Raw genomic sequence first — 20,171 nt, 5'->3', positions numbered from 1 at the left:
AAACTCGGCAGGTCCAACTTCTTCCGAGCAAAAAGGCACCACATAATAAAGCAGTCTAAAAAGGAGACGTGCACTCTAGATCCTGCCTTGGGCAGGACATTGTATCTGATCAGATGGTGCACGACCTTAAACTGAACTGTCTGTACTGGGGAGGATGGTTCTGGCTAACAGTGCCAGGGTCAGACATGGTCAGGTTGGCGAATGTGGCTACGGTAAATTCCTGCTCAAATATCCAGGAGTTACCCACATCGGGGCACTCAAAATCGCCACGGCCAATGTCGAGGACTTTAGAGATATATTGCGCGTCAAAACGCACATCTGTCCTCAAAACATGGGAGAAGTACCCGTTCTCATCATTGCCTAGGTTGGCATAGAACATTCTAACGAACGTCAGGTAATGCCCCCCAGGCTGGTAGGAGATAAAAGATCTCCACTCCTGATACTCGAACATATCTAAAATATTTTGAAAGTATTGGCCCATAAAAACTAAGTCGAGTATCTTACCTAGTATAGCCTCCTTGGGACGGAACTCCCGTATATATCGCATCTTGTACCTATCTAAGAGAAAATACTCATCTTCCGCATAAGCAAGCTCATGGGCTTCAATGTGGGCCATTACAATGACGGTGTGAGGCTAGGATAGTAGGAAGTGCAGTGAAGGAAAGGGAATTCTCTCAAGATTTCTCGCGCAAATGAGCTGAAAATGAAGAAAACATATACATATATTGCAGCTCGGTCGACCAGAAGTAGATACGGTCGACCGACGCTTGAAATTCCCTAGGTACCAACACAGTTCGATCGACCGAGGCGAAAATGAACTGGGAGGGTCGGTCGACCGAGAGAGTGCAATGTTCCAAGTTTTGGTCGACCATCGAGAAATCGAAAGATTCAGTCGACCGAGGAGAATGTGCTTACTAGGGTTCGGTCGATCGAGAAGTCAAAGTCAACCTGTCCTGGTCGACCGGGACACTTTATAACAGCAATGCTCGGTCGACCGAGCATAGTGGTTTTCTCAGTTTTTCCTAATTTTTGATCCAAAGTTCTCCCTAAGGTCCATATTTAATGTGTAACAGTATAACCATGATTCTTAGGGATTCTTGGTGAAAGATATTGCTCAAATAAGGTGTGTACCAAGAATAGACTTATTGACCTATTTGGGTACCGAGCATTAAGGAGTGTGAGGCTTTTCTTAACCTAATCTCTACGGTGATTGGAGAGTATCCTATAGAAATGATGATATAGAGGAGCACGGATACGAACCAAAAGATGAGTGAAAAATTCATCGAGTATGATTGTAGTTTGGTGATAACTCCCTATGGGTGAGATATAAGACGAAGCCCTAAAATTCAACTTTGTGCAATTGACAACTACTGCTTAACTTTATGGTTTTCATGACGGCAGGGGTTAAGCAATTAGACCTAAATACTGGGCGTACATGCCATGTCCATTTGGAAGTGGATAAAGGTTCTTAGTATAACAAGATAGCTTAGTGAGTGTGCATACTAAGAATTTCGTTTTAATCAACAATCACTTCCTGATCCTACAATCGTCACAACTCCTAAACCTAGGAACAAAGAAAGGATAGCAAGAATGCATTTTTAGTTTGAATTTGTTTTTCCTTAAGTCCTACGAGGTTTGCTTCGCTGATTATCCATCTCATTTCTTTTTCTAGCCCTCTCACATTTCTTAGTAAGCAATTAAACCACGTATGCCACACAGATTTCAAAAATAAGCAGGTATAGAATACACGTGAAGGATTGTGCTTATTCATTCCATCTTTCTTTAGTGAGACTAGACTATTGGTTCTATGTAAGCAACCCGAACCCTTTTTGAAATGAGTTTTCTCTTTAGATCCGAAGGGTTTATTATGATTATTCGTATCATTTTTAATCTCAAGAGCAATTTTCGAATAATCATCTGTTTCTTCATCCAAGCATGCAATATTCAATATCTTCTCAACCTTTTTCTTTTCAAGAATAGCATGAAAATTTTTCAGCCCCTTTAATTGTTTTGTTATTCTTTTGTTCTCATTCTTTAGACGTATTTCATGCTTAGAGATTCTTACTAGAAACTTGTGCATTTTCAATAGAGTCTTTTCTAGTTCTACATGTGATAGCATGCTTTTAATATTCAAATCAGCACATGATTCACCAAAAGAATTATCACAACAGTTTTCATACGAATCATTGCATGCATGCTCAATAGGGCTATCATGAAGTACAAGGGATGATTCATTCCATAATATACTGCAACATTCAATATATGAATCATCACAAACATCTCTATCAAAACTATTATGATATTCAACAGATGGTCCAGCATTTGATATGTCACAAAAACAAACATATGATTCATCACAAGGTTTTTCATAGTAAACATCGCATGAACCATTTACAGCATTATCAGCAGACGATTCAGTACATGACCCAATACAGCATTCACCACAAAAACCATCAAATGGGCTAGAGTGAGAATCATATACCTCGCCGTTGATGTCTAGCTCATGAATTACCTCCTCTTGATCATTTAAGCTTGGAGCATCTGGAGGAGTTACCATCTCTGATTCCTGGAATTTTCCATATTTCTTTTCCAGTTCATCCCAGATTTCCTGTGTAGTTTGATATGCCACAAACTCACCAAAGATATCAGAATCTAACGCAAGATGTAACATGTTCATGGAATTAGAACTAATCATATTAAAATCATTTTCATTTATTTGTGCACATCTTCCTTTGGCAGTCACAAGCCAGACCCTCCAGTCCATAGATTTCAAGAATATGGTCATTCTAACTCTCCACATGGTGTAGTTGACACCACAAAATACTGGAGGACTGGAAAATGACTGTCCCTCAACGAATGGGGATACACCAATGTGAGCCATTGCGATCTTTTTACAAAAACGTTTAAGTCAAGTGCAACGAGGCTCTGATACCAATTGTTAGAATTGGTATATTCCCAAGAGGGGGGATGAATTGGAGTTTTAAAATTTTTCTTCGAGGTTAATATATCCAACAACAGTATATGCACAACCTAGGGCCTGTCTATGCAATTTCCAAATGCGTAGATAAATATAATGTGGCAATTAAGTCATACGCATCATTCACTCATAACATACATGTGCGGTAAATATAAAGTGCGGAAATGTAAGAGAACACACAATATGTTATCGGGGTTCGACCAACTGTGCCTACGTCCCCGCCTCAAGCTCGCAAGCTTGAGGATTCCACTAATAGCTCACTTAAGGGTGGAGCGGCACCGTTAACAACCAGGTCAAATTAACACAGGGCTGACCTCAATCTTAACCAGGTCAATTAACGGGGCTGACCTCAACCTTCACGCCTTAACAGGATGACGCACCTAGCTTCCCTAACTGGGTCGAAGCCAATTTGGGACTATTCCAGGGCTAGTCTCCCTCTTCAGGCCCATGCCTGGAATACAGCAAGTTTGCTTAATAAAACAAACGATACAGTGATTGCGCTTTCAAGTAAAGCAGATTTGTACCCAATTACGTTCAATCACATACACCACAATATGAAATAATATGTAAGCTCAATGTGGTCTAGATGGTTCAACTCTCAAAGTATATTCTATCAGTGTAATGCGTACGTGAGAGTGTCAAACAAACAATCTTTGTATCACAAGATATTCAACAAATAGGTTCACACAAAGATGTCAAGTCTTATGTATTTCAATCATTAAGATATCTCAAGCATGTAAGTATTAAGCGATGTATATGCTTGGTTTGCAAAAGATGTGTAATCTTTGTATTAAGAAAATAATATATGAGTGAAAGAATATTGCAACAAAGATCACTATCACACATACAAATATCTCTTTGAATATTTTATTAGATAAAAGCGCAATAGATATTTGGAAGTGTTTGAAAGGTTTTGCAACCGAAAACAAATACGATCTTCTTAAGATCTTGCAATAAAAGTGCTAGCTTAGAAGATCAAGCAAGGTCTTCTTAGGATAGGCTTATTAGCAAAAACCTCCTAAGAATCCTTAGGTTTAGCTCTCGATGAGAATAAATCAATCAAATATGAATGGGAGAGCAAAACTATAAAAGCAAAACACTCAATCAACTTACAAGTGATGTAGGAAACAATAGAAGGCAAGTATGAGTGATTTGAGTAGGAAAATGAGTAGTATAGGGTTTTTATTTTTCAGAGAATTCTTCCCTAATCAAGGTGGCTAATCACCCTTAATTTTCTCAAATGAACTCATATATATAGGCAAGGGAGAAAATATGACCGTTGGGGACCTATTGGGAATTGTTAGAAAAGATTAATGACATTTAAATCAATTTAACCCTGTTTAAAATTATTAACCGCCGTAAAAAAATAGGAGCAACCCTAGAGGTCCGGTCGACCAGAAGTGTTTCGGTCGACCAGGACTCAAGTGGTACGGTCGACCAAGGGTATTTTGAACTGAGTGGTCGGTCGACCGAGGACCTAGGTCAACGGTTGACGCAGGTATGATTCGGTCGACCAGGCCAAGAATGAACTGATTTGGCCGGTCGATCGAAAGTGCACCAAGTGTACATTTCGGTCCCGTCTTAACACAATAAAGCCCTATTTAAATGTCTAACAAATATATGTGAACATGTGTGTGTCCTAGAGTCACTTGGGTCCAAAATAGAGACACCGAAAAAATCCGGTGTCGGTCGACCAAAGGTACACCCTAGGGTCTTTCTAAGGTCCTTTCTCATTTATGATTTGGTTTGAGCTTACGTAGTAAGTCATACATGTGATGTGTGTGAGCTTATTTCAAACCCAATATCTACTTACTATTACAGATCAATATAAATATATTACAATGAATATGATTTGGTCTTCAAGCTTTTCTTGCTTTGTGCACATCTTGATCTTATCACCCTTAGTTCCTACTCAAAACCTCAAACACTCATTAGATACAATGATATGTCATAATCAAAACCGAGCGTGACCAATAAGGTCAACACAGGCACATCCTCAAATTTACCACATTATTCACAATCAAACAATACTCACAGTTGAACAATATTCACAACCAAGTAGAATTACAATCCAAACAATAGCCACAAGCGAACAGTAAACATTATCAAGCAATACTCGGAACCATATAATTATGAAAGTTATTTCTGTGCCACATGATTTTTCCCAAATACCATATACATTATTAAAATCATTTTTGTTCCAACAGTCTACCCATTCAGATAATTATACTTATATATATACTTTTATACTCAAATTTAACCGGTTTAGAATTAATTAAAAAACTGCTATAACATTTTCCCCATACCTGCTCCTCGAGATTCTGCCTAAAATCGAACAGGAAACGAGACCCTATATTCCAAAAATTCTAACTTACTCAAATCTCAAAACAATACTCATTTAATACTTCCTAGGTTCCATATACTTCAATTTAATAATAAAACTTTAAAATATCTCACTTGCCTTGATTTTGGGATGGTGCCCCAAAATCTCAAATCAACGATCTACTCTGGTAGCTTTGTAGAGAATGATCCCACGAACTCTGTGGTGGTTCCGAATCATCAAAATAAGCCTTAATGAAGCAGAAATCGAAAAAAATAAAGGGAAGAACCATAGGTTTTCGGAGAGGAAAAAAAAGAAATTTTGATTTCCTTGAGAAATGCTCGCAGGACTTTCTTTATAGCCTCCTCTACGCAGAAAACCGTCACCGGTTTCCCCAAGCCTCCAGAAAACCATCGCTGGTTTTATCTTTAACCACCCCAGATTTACCGTTTACCCAGTTACCGCCCTGCGGTAAATTCTGAAAACTGTTGCCAGTTTTCTCTTTACTCTAGAAAACCATCGCCGGTTTTCTCCTGAACCAACCAAAATCCAATTTTTTTCAAATTTTTTTTTATTTCCCTTTATTTCTTTATTTTATTTTAATTTCCGAGTTCAGGTTGTTACACAAACATATTCCAAACTTTGGGTGTCATCCCCCAAAATCATTCTACTTTCCAAAACAGCACCCTAAGACCAAAGTTGCTGGCTATAGAGAGGCAAGCAAATACACACTCGGTCAGTACTAGGGAGCTAAAGCTTTGACATTCTACAATTTTCAATTTAAACCAAAGAAAACAACTAGAAATGATGCTGGATCAAGCTCCCAGAAGCCTCTCAAGTTGCCAACTTTCTCTTTGGCTAGCTGAAATACAGGAATTTGATGTGAAAATCTAAGCAGCTCAGCCCCGAGGATCTCCATTACCACTGGTGATTCATCTCTTACTTGAGCCTTGAAAACTGAGTTAAAACTAGAAACATGCTCTAGTACAGAGACTTTCCTCTAAAGATCATTTTCTTTGACGACTTTCACTATATATGTCATATTCACATTTTTTCAAGTCAGAATGTGTGCGTCATTTCAACCTTCCAGTGCTTGTATAATGCCCAAACTTCACTTTTCCTAGGAAGGATGGTATATTCACCCTTCTTATAAGTGGATTCCACTCTTATTTCATGGGAGAAGTGGACAGATAAAAATTGTAACGCCCCGACCCACCACGTGGGCCTAGTGTAACACCTCAAACCCGAAAACAGGGCCCGATGCGTTATTCTACTTAAATCATGCTCTGTGGCGCCCCGAACCCGCCTGGTGGGACCCAGGTGCCACGTAATCCATTTTCGTATACTTGTTATTCCATTAACAATTTCGCAGCAGAAAACATAACTACAATCTTCAGCCAATATAATACTAAAGTTTTCTACATCTATCTACATTCCAAAATAAACCATTCATCCACCTATATCCACATATATACATATCTCCAAAAATATAATCTACAACTTCCAATATCCACAAATCAGAAGACATAAAACATAAAACTTATACATCCCAAAAGTATCATCAAAATTTATACCATTTTTCTTTCTATATCCAAAAATGCTATAATAACACTAAGCTCTCTAAGCTTGATCATGTGGAGGTCTTGAAAAAGATAAATTTGTATTCGGATGAGACACATCTCAAAAGGGAAGAAACAATATATTAAATCAGCGTGTGGCTAACATGAGGTTTGTAACTAACATATGTATATTTATTCATCATTTGCAAATCATTATCATAATTTCTAAAATCCTTTCGTGAACCTGATAAAAAACAAGGTATTTTACCCACGAGAATACCTAATGATTGGGGTGATTACCCGCCCATACAAGGAGCACCCCTCTTCTCTGATACTTTAGGCAACCAATCGTCACAAATGAAACATATCAGGGCATTTACCTTACTCAGTAAGCCCTCAGGTGAAAAAGTAATGTCGAATCACACAGTTCATATAATGGTTTACCAGTGAAGGCTCCCGAGAATAAGGAAATTTCCCCACCCATACAAATAATTTCTCTCTGCCCTAATACGTTATGCGGCCTACCACTATGTTTGATACCTGCTAGGGCATTCGCCTTTCTCAGTAAGCCATCGGGCAAAGAGTTTGCTCTGCCCATATAAATACATATCATATTAGTATGAATACTGATACTACAATAATACATTATTCTGTCTATCATTTATTCTGTATTTCTCATCTGTTCATGTTCTCAGCTTTGACATTACGTAGCATTTCACTTTACGTGGCTCTTTCCCATTTTACATTGTTCACATTTCACATTTCATTTCTATTTCATTCATATTTCATTTCATTCTCATTTCCATTTCATTTCCTGCATTCGTACTATAGCTCCTTTCAGTTGTACATCAGTTAGTCCACATAGATATGCGCTATTCTACTACTACAACTCCTTTCAGCTGTTCATCAGTTAGTCTACAGCTCCTTTCAGCTGTTCATCTATTTCCATAGTTACATTAACAATCACATGAAACATAATTCATATAACATCTTCATTCTCAATGCATTTCCTGTATAAACTGTATTTCATACATATAACATAATTCAACACAGAATTTCCATTTTACTCATGCCACACAATTTAGCAATATATTTCAAATATTTTCTGTAAAATAAGTCAACCCTCATTTATTGTTTATATATTAAAAGTATAACTTTAATTTCCTACACAATTATCCTAAAAAATCTTTCACTTTCATCAATCCATTTTTACAAATACATATCTAATAAAACAGCCCTAGGTTCAGAAATTATAATTTAAACAGTTGGCATTTTAAACTCAAATGAAAATATATATACACACACATAACATAATCCATTTATCCGTTTAATTCATAAAACTTGGTTTAATATATATTCCCCTTTACCTGCTTTTTTGAACTGCGCCAACAGGAACCCCAAATGATGCCTGTGGCGCTCACCCGAACCCTGAATCAAAAACCCTAGTTTAATTAGATAAACCCCAAACAATCTACTATTTCTGCATTTTCTCAACCTATAAACCTTAAATAAACATTTAAAACCCCAAAACTAAGAATCTTAACCCTTACCTCAACTTTAGAGTGTTTCCCGAAAAGCCCAGTTTAGAAATCTGTTCTGCTAGATGTGTAAAGAATCTTCCTTAGAACACCATAGCGGTCTCCGTTTGTCGATTCGGGTTGAATCCAGATCGGATTTGAAGAGAGAAGGCAGAGAGAAAAATGGAGGAAAATGAGTTTTCTTCGCCAAGAAACTTCCTTGGATCTTTAATACTTGATGTTGCCACATGACTTTGTCGACGAGAAGACGGGATTTGTCCATGAGTCACAGAAAGGACTTCGTCAACGAGAGAGTGCATTTGTTGACAAAACTTAAAATCTGAAATTCACTCACTCAAGATCTCTTTGTCGATGAGGAACTAAACTTCGTTTACGATTTCTAGAAGAACACTCGTCAACGAAGACAGGATATTCGTCGATGAGGTCTATTGTTCTTCCTTTTAAAATCTTCCTTCTTCCCTTATTCTTTATTTATCTATCCCATTTATTATTTTTCCTAATTATTTAATCATTATAATTTTTCGGGTCGTTACACCCTGGGTGCTACTTCAGTGATGTCTATGTACCTGATACCATATTCATTATATAAATGCAACGGAAATAAATAGAACATTCTCCAAAATCCATTACTAGAGCTCTAAACTATTAACATACATAAAAGTCTCCCGATATCCATATTACATTCCAACCAAAAGAAAGAAACTAACTCTGTATATTACATATCCAGAAAACTTCCAACATAACTTAAATATAGTAGAGTTCTTACAGACACTAACAAAAACTAACTGGCTATCACCCCGCCCGGGATTCGCTATACTCGACCTCGAGATGGTCCTGAAAAGATAATTTGTATATTGGGGTAAGACACTTCTCAGTAAGGCAGATTAAGTTAATATCAGTGTGTGGCCAACATGAATTTTAGTGTATACAAAAAACATTCCATTCTCCATTTAACCAAAAATAACAGTTATACATTATACTCACTCTGCACAGTTGAAAATACCCTTTTCATTTCCATCGTAAAAATCAGTTCAATGATCAAAGATACCATTTACATAAATTAGCATATATGCGTAAAAGACACTCCCTAGGACTAAACACCATTTACTTCCCCCTTGGTACGGGTTGTGCGACCCAAAGGCTAGACTTAGCCCTGCAGGATCAACCTAGACTAAGTCAAAGTATCCATCTGCTAATATACACCTGCAGGCATCCGCAACCCAGCTGCAGGTCCGATTGCCTTACCACTTCCTGGTCCAAACCCCAGGAAAGGTACCACCTCTACGTAGGCTAATCGGCTAAAACCACCCTACACCTCTCTATCCGATGTGGGCACACATGGCCAAATAATAATTCTCTAGCAACGATACAGTGCTCACAATACAAATGGTCCTCGGGGTTCCTAAAGCATATCATGCAATTTAAGTAATGAAAACAGTAGTTTAAATCTCATTTTGTACAAAATCAGTCATTTTACAAAACCCGGCCCCTAGCCGTCGAATAAACTCGGCCCTGACTGTCAAGTAAAATCGGGCTCACAGCCGTTAAATAACACCCCATTTAACTAATTACATGCTAGACAGATAGCCCATTCTACCCTTACCTCAACTTTGGAGTGATGCCTAGAAAGACTCAGTTCAAAAATCTACTCCGCTAGACTTGTAGAAAAACGCTCCTAGATCCTCGTGGTAACTTCCAAACGTCGATTCGGGCGACGAATGTTGAGAAATTGTAGAGAGAAGGGGTGGGCCGTGGGTTTAGAGAGAGAGAGAGAGATAGTTAGGTTTCTTAATGAAGAAGAAATTTTAAAACCTTTTTATAGGCCGTTGACTCGGCCAACTTCGTCGACGAAATGGAGCCTTCGTCGACGAGTTGCAGAAGGACTTTTGTCGATGAAAGAAGGGGTTTGTCGATGAACTTTATGTTTGAAATTTCTTGTCGTTTGGGATTTCTTCATCAATGATGCCTGAACTTCATCGACGAGACACAGAAGGCCACTTATCGACGAAAATAGGGGATTCGCCGACGAGTCCTACTGCTTTGCCCTTTTAAATTTTCCTTCCTTCTTTTCTTACTTATTTCCTTTATTTTCTGGGTTAGGATTTCTACAAAAACTGTGACACCTTGATTTTTCATACCATTTTTTTTCATTAAATAATAAATAAATCATCACACATCGGCCATGTCAATAACTCTGATACCATTTCCATATAACCCAACGCGAAGAGGGTACCGGGTAAACAATCATACATACAACCCTAACAGCGGAAGTCATAATGTTTACATACCATAGCAAATACACATACCAGAGTGCTATCCCAACCAGATCAATATACATATCTCAATACATTCCCAAAAATAAACAAAATACACTAGGGGAATTACACCTCCCTAGTTCATACACTTACCCCATATATCAGGGTACCAGCTCCCCACTATCTCGGAGCTCTATCGCCTAGTCTATCTCGATTTCCTGAAATATTTAGATATTTGAGTGAGCCACATCTTAGTAAGACAGAATAAATTATTTACAGTGTGTGATAGTATGAGTTTCATTATATTATAATATACTCTTTTAAATCATCATATCATCTGAGAAAAATAAATTGATATATGCTTATAATCATGTAAATATAAAACACAAGTTTTCATAAGCTTTTGATTCCATTTTCAAAACCATTCACATGCAACCCATGTTTACCAGTGAAGTTCCTGAGAATAGGGAAGATTACACGCTCATACATGCAGCTTCCCTCTACTCTGATATCGTTTGTAACCTTACCCGATTAACTCAGGTTTGGCTACAACTGATACTTATCAGGGCACTCACCTTACTCAATAAGCCCTTAGGCGAAGAGTTTTACTTCGCCTCAATTATTTATGTTATTAGCTCACACAAATTCATTTCTCAATTTCATCATTTTCTATTTCTCATTTTCCATTACTTCTTTCATTTTCTCATTTCAGCCCATCTTTATCATTCTTTCACTTTCCATTTCCATTTCCATTTCACTATCCAGCACATGAGTATCCTCAGTACCTTCTACCAATATCGCCTTTGTAACTCACGGCCGCCCTGAGGATCTTTTTTCCACACCATGCTTGTCCACATGGTCAGGGTTGTGCGGCCCGAAGGTTGGATCTAACCAAGGTTGGCCGACCCTGTTAGATCAAAATATCATATCATATATCCCGCGTCTGTAGTACGACTAGCTGACCTATAGCCCTGATTCGGACTCAGGGGGCACAACAACTCTACTAAATAGCTCAGTTGACTGCTACGCCACACGCTCCAAGAGTCCATGTGGTTTCACTATCATTACTAGCAATGGTATCGTGCTTAATATCACAACCCATCATTAGGGTTTCCATAACCATCCATTAGGGTTATCATTACCACATACCCACAATCATTAAGCGGTATTGGCATTTCATCAATCACATTTCAATATTCATATTTCAATATACACATTTCAGAATTTCACATTTCAATTCTCATAATTCCATATTCATATTGCAGAATTTTACATTGCAATATTTCTCATTTCCATATTTATAATTCAGAACTCATAGTTCATTATTCCCCTTTCATTGTTCTCATTTCAACATTCATTTCATGTTTTTCAGTACTTCTCAACATGATCAAATCAGTATTCATACTTTTTCGTTTTCATAGAAATCATTCTACTCATATATATACATCACAATTTATCATTTCCCAATACACATACCAGTACTTTCATATTTCATCATTTCTCAGAAAAAATACACATCATAAAACACATTTCAGTATTTGTCATATGCCACACAATTTCATCTAATTCTCATAGCATACTAATTTTCAGGGGAAATACCATAACTTCAATTTTCACATAATTATTCAATCAATAATCACAAATAACTGCTATAATTTATTCTCCTTATTCCTGAACTATGCCTGCAGGGATCTCGAAATCATACTTGCGGCGCTCACCCAAACCCTGAATTCAATAACCCTAGTTCAACCCCAAAATGCCCAATATTCTAACATTTCCAAATTTACATTAATTAAATAATAATTAATCTCTAAATAACCCCCTTATCCTAGTTTTGGGGCTATGCCTATGACGACCCCACGAGAAATTTGCTCTGCTAGACTTGTAGAGAATCATCCCTAAATTCTCGTGGTGGTGTCCAATCGTCAATTTGGTTTAAGATTTAAGAAAAATTAAGGTAAGAGTGAGAAATCCACTCTAGTAGAAATTTACTTTACCCCAGGAGATATGCCTACATCGCTCCTACGACAAATCCACTCTAGTAGAAATTTCGGTGACGGAGAATGGAGCCTAATGGTATTTTCTGATTTTTGATCGGCGCCCATTTGGCCGAAAAAATTGAGGAGAGTGGGAGAGAGAACGAGGAGAGAGAGAGAGAGAGAGAGAGAGAGAGAGAGAGAGAGAGAGATCGCTGAAGGGGGGCGTTCTGCCTCCTTTCTCAGTTTCAATTCCTTCCTGAAGAATCAGGAAGGAATGTTATATATATATTAATGTATTATTATATTATATTATTTAATTAATAATAATATTTATTTATTTATTTATTTATTAGAGAGAGAGAGAGAGATCGCTGAAGGGGGGCGTTCTGCCTCCTTTCTCAGTTTCAATTCCTTCCTGAAGAATCAGGAAGGAATGTTATATATATATTAATGTATTATTATATTATATTATTTAATTAATAATAATATTTATTTATTTATTTATTTATTATTTCTTTAAATTATTACATCCTCCTGTAATAATTATCTTTGGGGCGTTACAAAAACAATTGCTGATATTGTCCAGTAAGCAACTTGACACCACAAATGAGAATCTGGATGAGTTGAAGATAAAATACAACGAGAAGAGCAGGTTGATCCTAGGTTTAATGGGACCAGAGCCTTTACACATCATATTATATAGCTTTTCCCCTAAAGAAGTCCCACTTTCATCATCTGCGGAAGATTTTTCCAGTTTCTTTGAGACAGGCTTTGTAGTATTAATGTGCAAAGGCTTCACATAAGCTTTACTCATTTTTAACTTCTTGAACAAATCAAGCCCTGAAGATCTTTTCTCACTTTTCCTAATTGAAGCAACCTCTTTCAAATCTGAAGGAAAGATATCTATATGTCTGACCATGGATTGAAATTGTTCTTAACATAGTGGATGAAAAAAAAAATGGAAGAGTTGTCATTGATAGTGAATATTGGTTGAAAAGATTCTCTAAATATAAACCTTTTCAAGTTCATACCTTTTGGAATGACCATGTACGGACCAAGGTAGGTGTAATAACCCAAAGAACTAAATAGGATCTCACTGACGAACATAAAGGATTCATCGACGAGAATATATGAGGGCCTCGTCGACGAGAACATGTCTCGTCGACGAGAAAATACCAAAAGCAGGGGTTTTGCAGTCTGAAATTCATTGACGAGGGAATACGGGTTCGTCGACGAACTTTTTTCAGTGACTCGTCAACAAGATGACGTGTCTTGTCGACGAATCTAGGGTTATAAATAGCTAAAACCTGGATTTATCCTCAGAATTTGGTGCAAGAAGCACACACTCTCTCTCTCTCTCTCTCTCTCTCTAAAACGTCCCTCTCCCCTTCTCTCTTTGATCCCGGCTCCATTACTTACCGGATCGACGATCTAAGGCCACCACGACGCTCGTTGGAAAGTTCTCTGCAAATCTACAAGAGTGGATCGTTGGTGGAAGTGGTTTGAATTCCATCCTAATTTCAGGGTAAGAAATTTTATTCAGTATTTGTCTTTCCCACAATTATAAGAAATATAGTATACGAAAAAAATAACGATATTTTGTTCTGGGAGATGTGGTTTTCAGGGTATTGAGTGGAGAACCCTGCGAGTGTGAGACTAGATATAGAAAGAGACTTTTCTAAAACGAGGTAAGGGAAATATGTTATGCTAGGAGTTTTAACAAAGTTATGAGAAATTTTTTTTATATATACCAGTTCATTATCCAGTTTTTACAGAATAAGAGTTTTAATGTTTGTGTGGCCTAAGTAGATATTTATATGAAATAGAACTTATATAGCTCTTCCAGCATATCATGTTATATAGTATATATAGACATAGACTGATATACACAGATATTTATTCATATCAGTATATTACAGTTTTTATTCAGATCAGTATAACACAGTTTATTCAAATTAGTATATACAGTATTTATAGAATGTCATGTTTCCTAATACCATAACACTCATATTATACAGATAGATTATATAGACAGATTATACAGTCAGATATGCGGATATAGCATCAAGATGCTACAATTATGATATTCAAATATTACAGTATTTACAGGACAAAATTATAGTGTTACAATTATTTTGGAAACATGATGAAAATAGTAGAAAGATTATAGTATTGTGTATATATATATATATATATATATATATATATATATATATATATATATGGTATCAGATCCCTGTGAAATATTACATATAGATACAGATTACAAAGCACGGTACTGTTGCTAATACAGATAGAGTGCAACCACATATCTCAGATAGTGTGTGGGTACCATCAAACCGTGCTCAGAGTGGATGCAGCTCCCCAGTTCACTGGGTTAAGGGGGCCAGTTTGACGAGGTAGCAGTCCAGTTCCGCACTTAGTAGTGGATGCAGTTTGGCCGGGTTGAGGTAGTGTAGAGTATAGTGACTTACCTAGAGGGCCAACCAGCGTTAAGTCCCGCCTACATGCCGCATAACCCTATCATGAGGGGTCAAATCACAACATACAAAGTTTTAGGGAAAAAGCACAGTTATATATATGTATACATTTTTACAACATTTGATAATTATAATATATTATTACCAATATGAAAAGTAGAAAATCAGATGACGCGGTTATATTTTAAGCTATGCTTAAATACATGATGTAACTTGTACGGATTTACTATTTATACAGTTTCAGATGTTATTAAAATAGTATGCCACTTAGTCGCCACACACTAGTAATAGCATATTTCCACTTACTGAGTGTCTTCTCACCCCATTACTTTAACATTTTTCAAGTGAGCCAGTTAGGCAAGCAGACCAGGCTCGCAGATAGAGTGATTACTTGGTTGCCTTGTTTATAGGGTAATTTTGTACAGAGTGTTGTATTGTGGGGTAAATGGTATTGGAAAGAGATGTAAAATATAACTATGGTCTGGAAATACTGAATTCTGGTATTGTATGTATGCATGTGGCTGTATGATTTATGTTTTCTGCTGTATAGGTATGTTTATAGTATTCAGGAATACCCCAGTGCCCTTTGAGGCCTGAGATTACATAGCAGGGTATCAAAGTAGTACATATGTGTTTCAAAAAAAATGATCTAATTTTTGAGGTCGTTATAGTAGGTGTGGTGAAGTTCTGCTATGATTGGACTGGTTTTTTAAATGCAATAGAGTTTGAGAGATCTTTTGAAGTTGTTCATCACATATAGTAAAAAGGAATGGGATGCACGAAAAAGAAATAGAGCGCTTTGTTCAAATGTCTACGCATATATGGGTGGGTTCCTCGTGAAGATGATTACAATTCAGCATGGCTAGTAAGCTAAAAGGCTATCTTCGTAGCAGTGGATAGATAAAAAGAGTTGCTGATATTGTCCAGTATGCAAAACTTGACACCACAAATGAGAATATGGATGAGTTGAAGAAAAATACAATGAGCAGAGCATATCCTGGGTTTAATGGGACTAGATCCCTTACACATCATATTATATAGCTTTTCCCCCAAGGAAGTCCCACTTTCATAATCTGTGGAAGATTTTTCCAATTTCTTAAGACAGACTTTATAGTATTAATGTGTAAAGGTTTCACAGAAGCGTTACTCATTTTTAGCTTCTTGAATAATCAGGTCTTGAAAATATTTTCTCACTTTTCCTAATAGAAGCAACCTATATCAAATCTGAAGGAAAGATATCTATATGTTTGGCCATGGATTGAGATTGTTCTTAACATAGTGGACGAAAAAAAATGGAAAAGTTGTCATTGATAGTGAATATTAGTTGAAAAGATTCTCTAAATTTAAAAATTTTCAAGTTCATACCTTTTGAAATGACCGTGTACAAACTAGGGTAGGTGTGGTGAAGTTCTGTAATGATTGGACTAGTTTTTTAAATGCAATAGAGTTTGAGAGATCTTTTGAAGTTGTTCATCACATATAGTAAAAATGGAATGGGATGCATGAAAAAGAAATAGCATGCTTTGTTCAAATTTCTACGCATATATGAGTGGGTTCCTCATGAAAATGATTACAATTCAGCAAGGCTAGTAAGAAAAGAGGCTATCTTCGTGGTCGTGGACAGATAAAAAGAGTTGCTGATATTGTCCAATACACAAAACTTGACACAAAAAATAAGAATCTGGATGAGTTAAAGATAAAATACAATGAACTAGATGTTCCGGATCTGACGGTACCCAAAAACTCTTCCCCAAGAGCTTTTTCCCCACTTAGAAGCAAAGTTAGAAAACAAACAAACTTAGTAAACTTTGTTCATTTTAAGCACTCAGGTGTCCAAGTCGGGCATACGAGGTCTAAATTGAGTGTGGTTGTAACGAACTGCTTAACTTACCACATAATTAATCACATTAAACATCATTAACTTAAAACATAATAAAGTCAACCCGAACCCATGGGTGACGGGGAGACATCTCTCATACACAGCAGAAACCTAAGCAGTAGTAAACATAAATTTCAACCACTCAACCATATAACACAATATACCAAAGTACCTACATTCCACCATATACTGTTTAAATATACAATCCTAAAAATCACCAAAAGATGAAACTAGGATCTAATACCATAAACTAGTTGATCCTACCTCAAAACTTACCCTCCTAGCGGGGTAGTAAAAATTGTCTCAACAGCAGGCTCGGTCCGCCTGTCTTTCTAGGTTCTCTAAAATGGTTTAATTTGGGGTGAGACACCTTTCAGTAAGATAAATAAATTAAATATAGTTGTGTGGCAACATGAATATTTGCGTGCTACAATAACTATACAGTATATGTCACATGTTTGAAAACATTGATAATATCATAGCTAAACAAATATACCATTTCATAAATATACTAAATCATACTGTATTTCACTATTCATATAATCATTTGATATAACTAGTAATTCTGAAATTTACCCAGGATGAATAGCTCACTGAGGTCATGTATTACCCCCCCCCCCCCATGACGAGTTGTGCAGCCCAAAGGCGGGACCTAACAATGGCTGGCTGACCATTGCCGAGTCAAAAATGTCTGTAAGTACAATAGGTCCGCCACACCTTGGTCCGGACTATCAGGCGGATGTCTACAACTCTACACTGAAAACCACATCGACTATCCATATCTCACCCCCTTTACTAGCAGGGGCAATTAGCACAAGTCTGAACTGAACTGAACTATATAACTACGGTACCGTGCTCCTGATAACTGATCTGAACTATCATTCGGCATCTGATAACATATAGTACATGATAATATACTGTTTAACATAAATAGATTGATCACATTTTTTGAATTCTGTAATAATATAAATAATTACGGCTTTGCGCCGATTACATTCATAATTGCGGCCTTACACCGGCTATCAATCATGGCCTTGTGCCAAACATATCATACATACTGATATGAATAAATGTACTATTTATCATATATTCTAAAATTATAATTTCCTGTATTATCATATTATTCTTGAAAATAACTGTAAACATGCTTTTATTGTAAAAATTGACTTAACATAATACAATATGCGTAAAATAATATTCATGCCACACAAATTGAATAAAATCATGAACTTTGTTCTGAAATCACATTTCCTAACATTTCATACTAAAAATACATATTCCTGTGTAACAGTAGTATTTTCCCAAATATATATTTTCACAAATATGCTTATATAATACATGCTTTCTGAACATAAACCTGCTATTAAATAATAATAATTTTCATAAAAAATTACTACTTTAGTTTACTCCCTTACCTGACTACTGAAAAGCCCCTACAGTGTCTAGTTTTGCACCTACAGGGTTCCCCGTTCAACGCCCTGAAAACAACATTTCCCTGAACAAAAATTTAGTATTTCTTCGAGTACTACATTTTTTACAACTATAGGAAAGCCAAATATTGAATAAAAAGTCTTACCTTAAATTTGGGATGAAGTTCAAGTTAACCCCACCAACGATCCACTCCAGCAGACTTGAAGAGAACTTTCCTAGGAGTATCGTGGCAGCCTCGGATCGTTGAACCGGTAAGAATCCGGCCCAAAATTTTTGAGAGAAGGGAGAGGGGACAAACAGAAGAGAGAGAGCGAAATTCACGTGAAAATTCTGCGCTGAAAACCAAGTTTGAGCTATTTATACACCTGCACTCTTCGACGAGCCACGTCACTTCATCGACGAGGCCACGAAGGGAGTTCGTCGACGAATGCTTATTCCTCGTCAACAAAATTCAGAGCTGAAAAAGCGTTCGTCGACGAGGACCTGTTGTGACCCTTTTACAATTTCCTTCCTCTCCTCCCTTTATTATTTAATTAATATAATTCACCAGGTTTCTATATTCTCCCCTCCTTATAAAAATTTCTTCCTTGAAATTTACTATCCATATGATTCATCATCCCCCTAAAGAAAACAGTCTATTGATTTTATTACTTACCCTCACTTATGGCGGAGGAATACCGTGGTTAGATTCATAGTTATGGGAGATTACATATATATAAAACAAAATTCTCCTAAAACTAAAATACTACTTACTAACTAAACTGATACATACATTAACTAACCTACAAAAGAAACATTACATAATTACTTACACTTTCCTTGGTTACAATTGAATTTCACTAAATAAATATGGATATTTCTGCCTTATCTATTCCTTAAACTCCCAAGAAGTTTCTTCTATTGCATGATTTCTCCACATGACTTTTACTAGAGGAATCTTCTTATTACGTAATTCTTGCTCTTTCCTGTCCAGAATCTGCACTAGTACCTCCTCATAAGCTAGTGAATCACTAAACTCTAATTCACTATAACTGATTACGTGAGAAGGGTTTGGGATGTATTTCCTTAACATGGAGACATGGAATACGTCATGTATCTTGGACAACACAAGTGGTAAAGCTAACTTGTAGGCAACCGGCCCCACTTTCTCTAGAATCTCAAATGGGCCAATGAACCTAGGGCTAAGTTTACCTTTCCTTCCAAATCTCATAATCCTTTTTAACAAAGCTATTTTCAAAAACACATGATCACCAATATCAAATTCCAATTTCCTGTAGCGATTATCAGTGTAACCCTTTGGTCGGCTCTGAGCTGCAATAATTCTATCTCTAATGAGCTGAACCTTATCATACGCTTACTGTACTAACTCTGGTCCCACAACTCTCCGTTCACTCATATCATCCCAATATAAAGGAGAACGACATCTTCTACCGTAAAGCGCCTCAAACGATGTCATGTCAATGCTAGCCTGATAACTATTATTGTATGTAAATTCCACCAGCGGCATAAACTAAACCCAACTACCCCCAAAATCTAGCACGCATGCTCGAAGCATATCTTCTAATATCTGAATCATCCTATCAGTCTGCCCATTTGATTGACGATGGAATGTCATGATGAAAGATAACTGAGACCCTAGAGCCTCCTATAAGCTCCTCCAAAATCATGACGTGAAACACGGGTTTCGATCTAGCACTATAGACACTAGTACTCCGTGAGAACGAACTATCTCCTGAATATAAATCTCAGTCAG

This window comes from Malania oleifera, chromosome 1, assembly GCF_029873635.1.
Source record: "Malania oleifera isolate guangnan ecotype guangnan chromosome 1, ASM2987363v1, whole genome shotgun sequence".
In the NCBI taxonomy this organism is placed as follows: domain Eukaryota; kingdom Viridiplantae; phylum Streptophyta; class Magnoliopsida; order Santalales; family Ximeniaceae; genus Malania; species Malania oleifera.
This window is presented reverse-complemented; position numbering follows the sequence as displayed.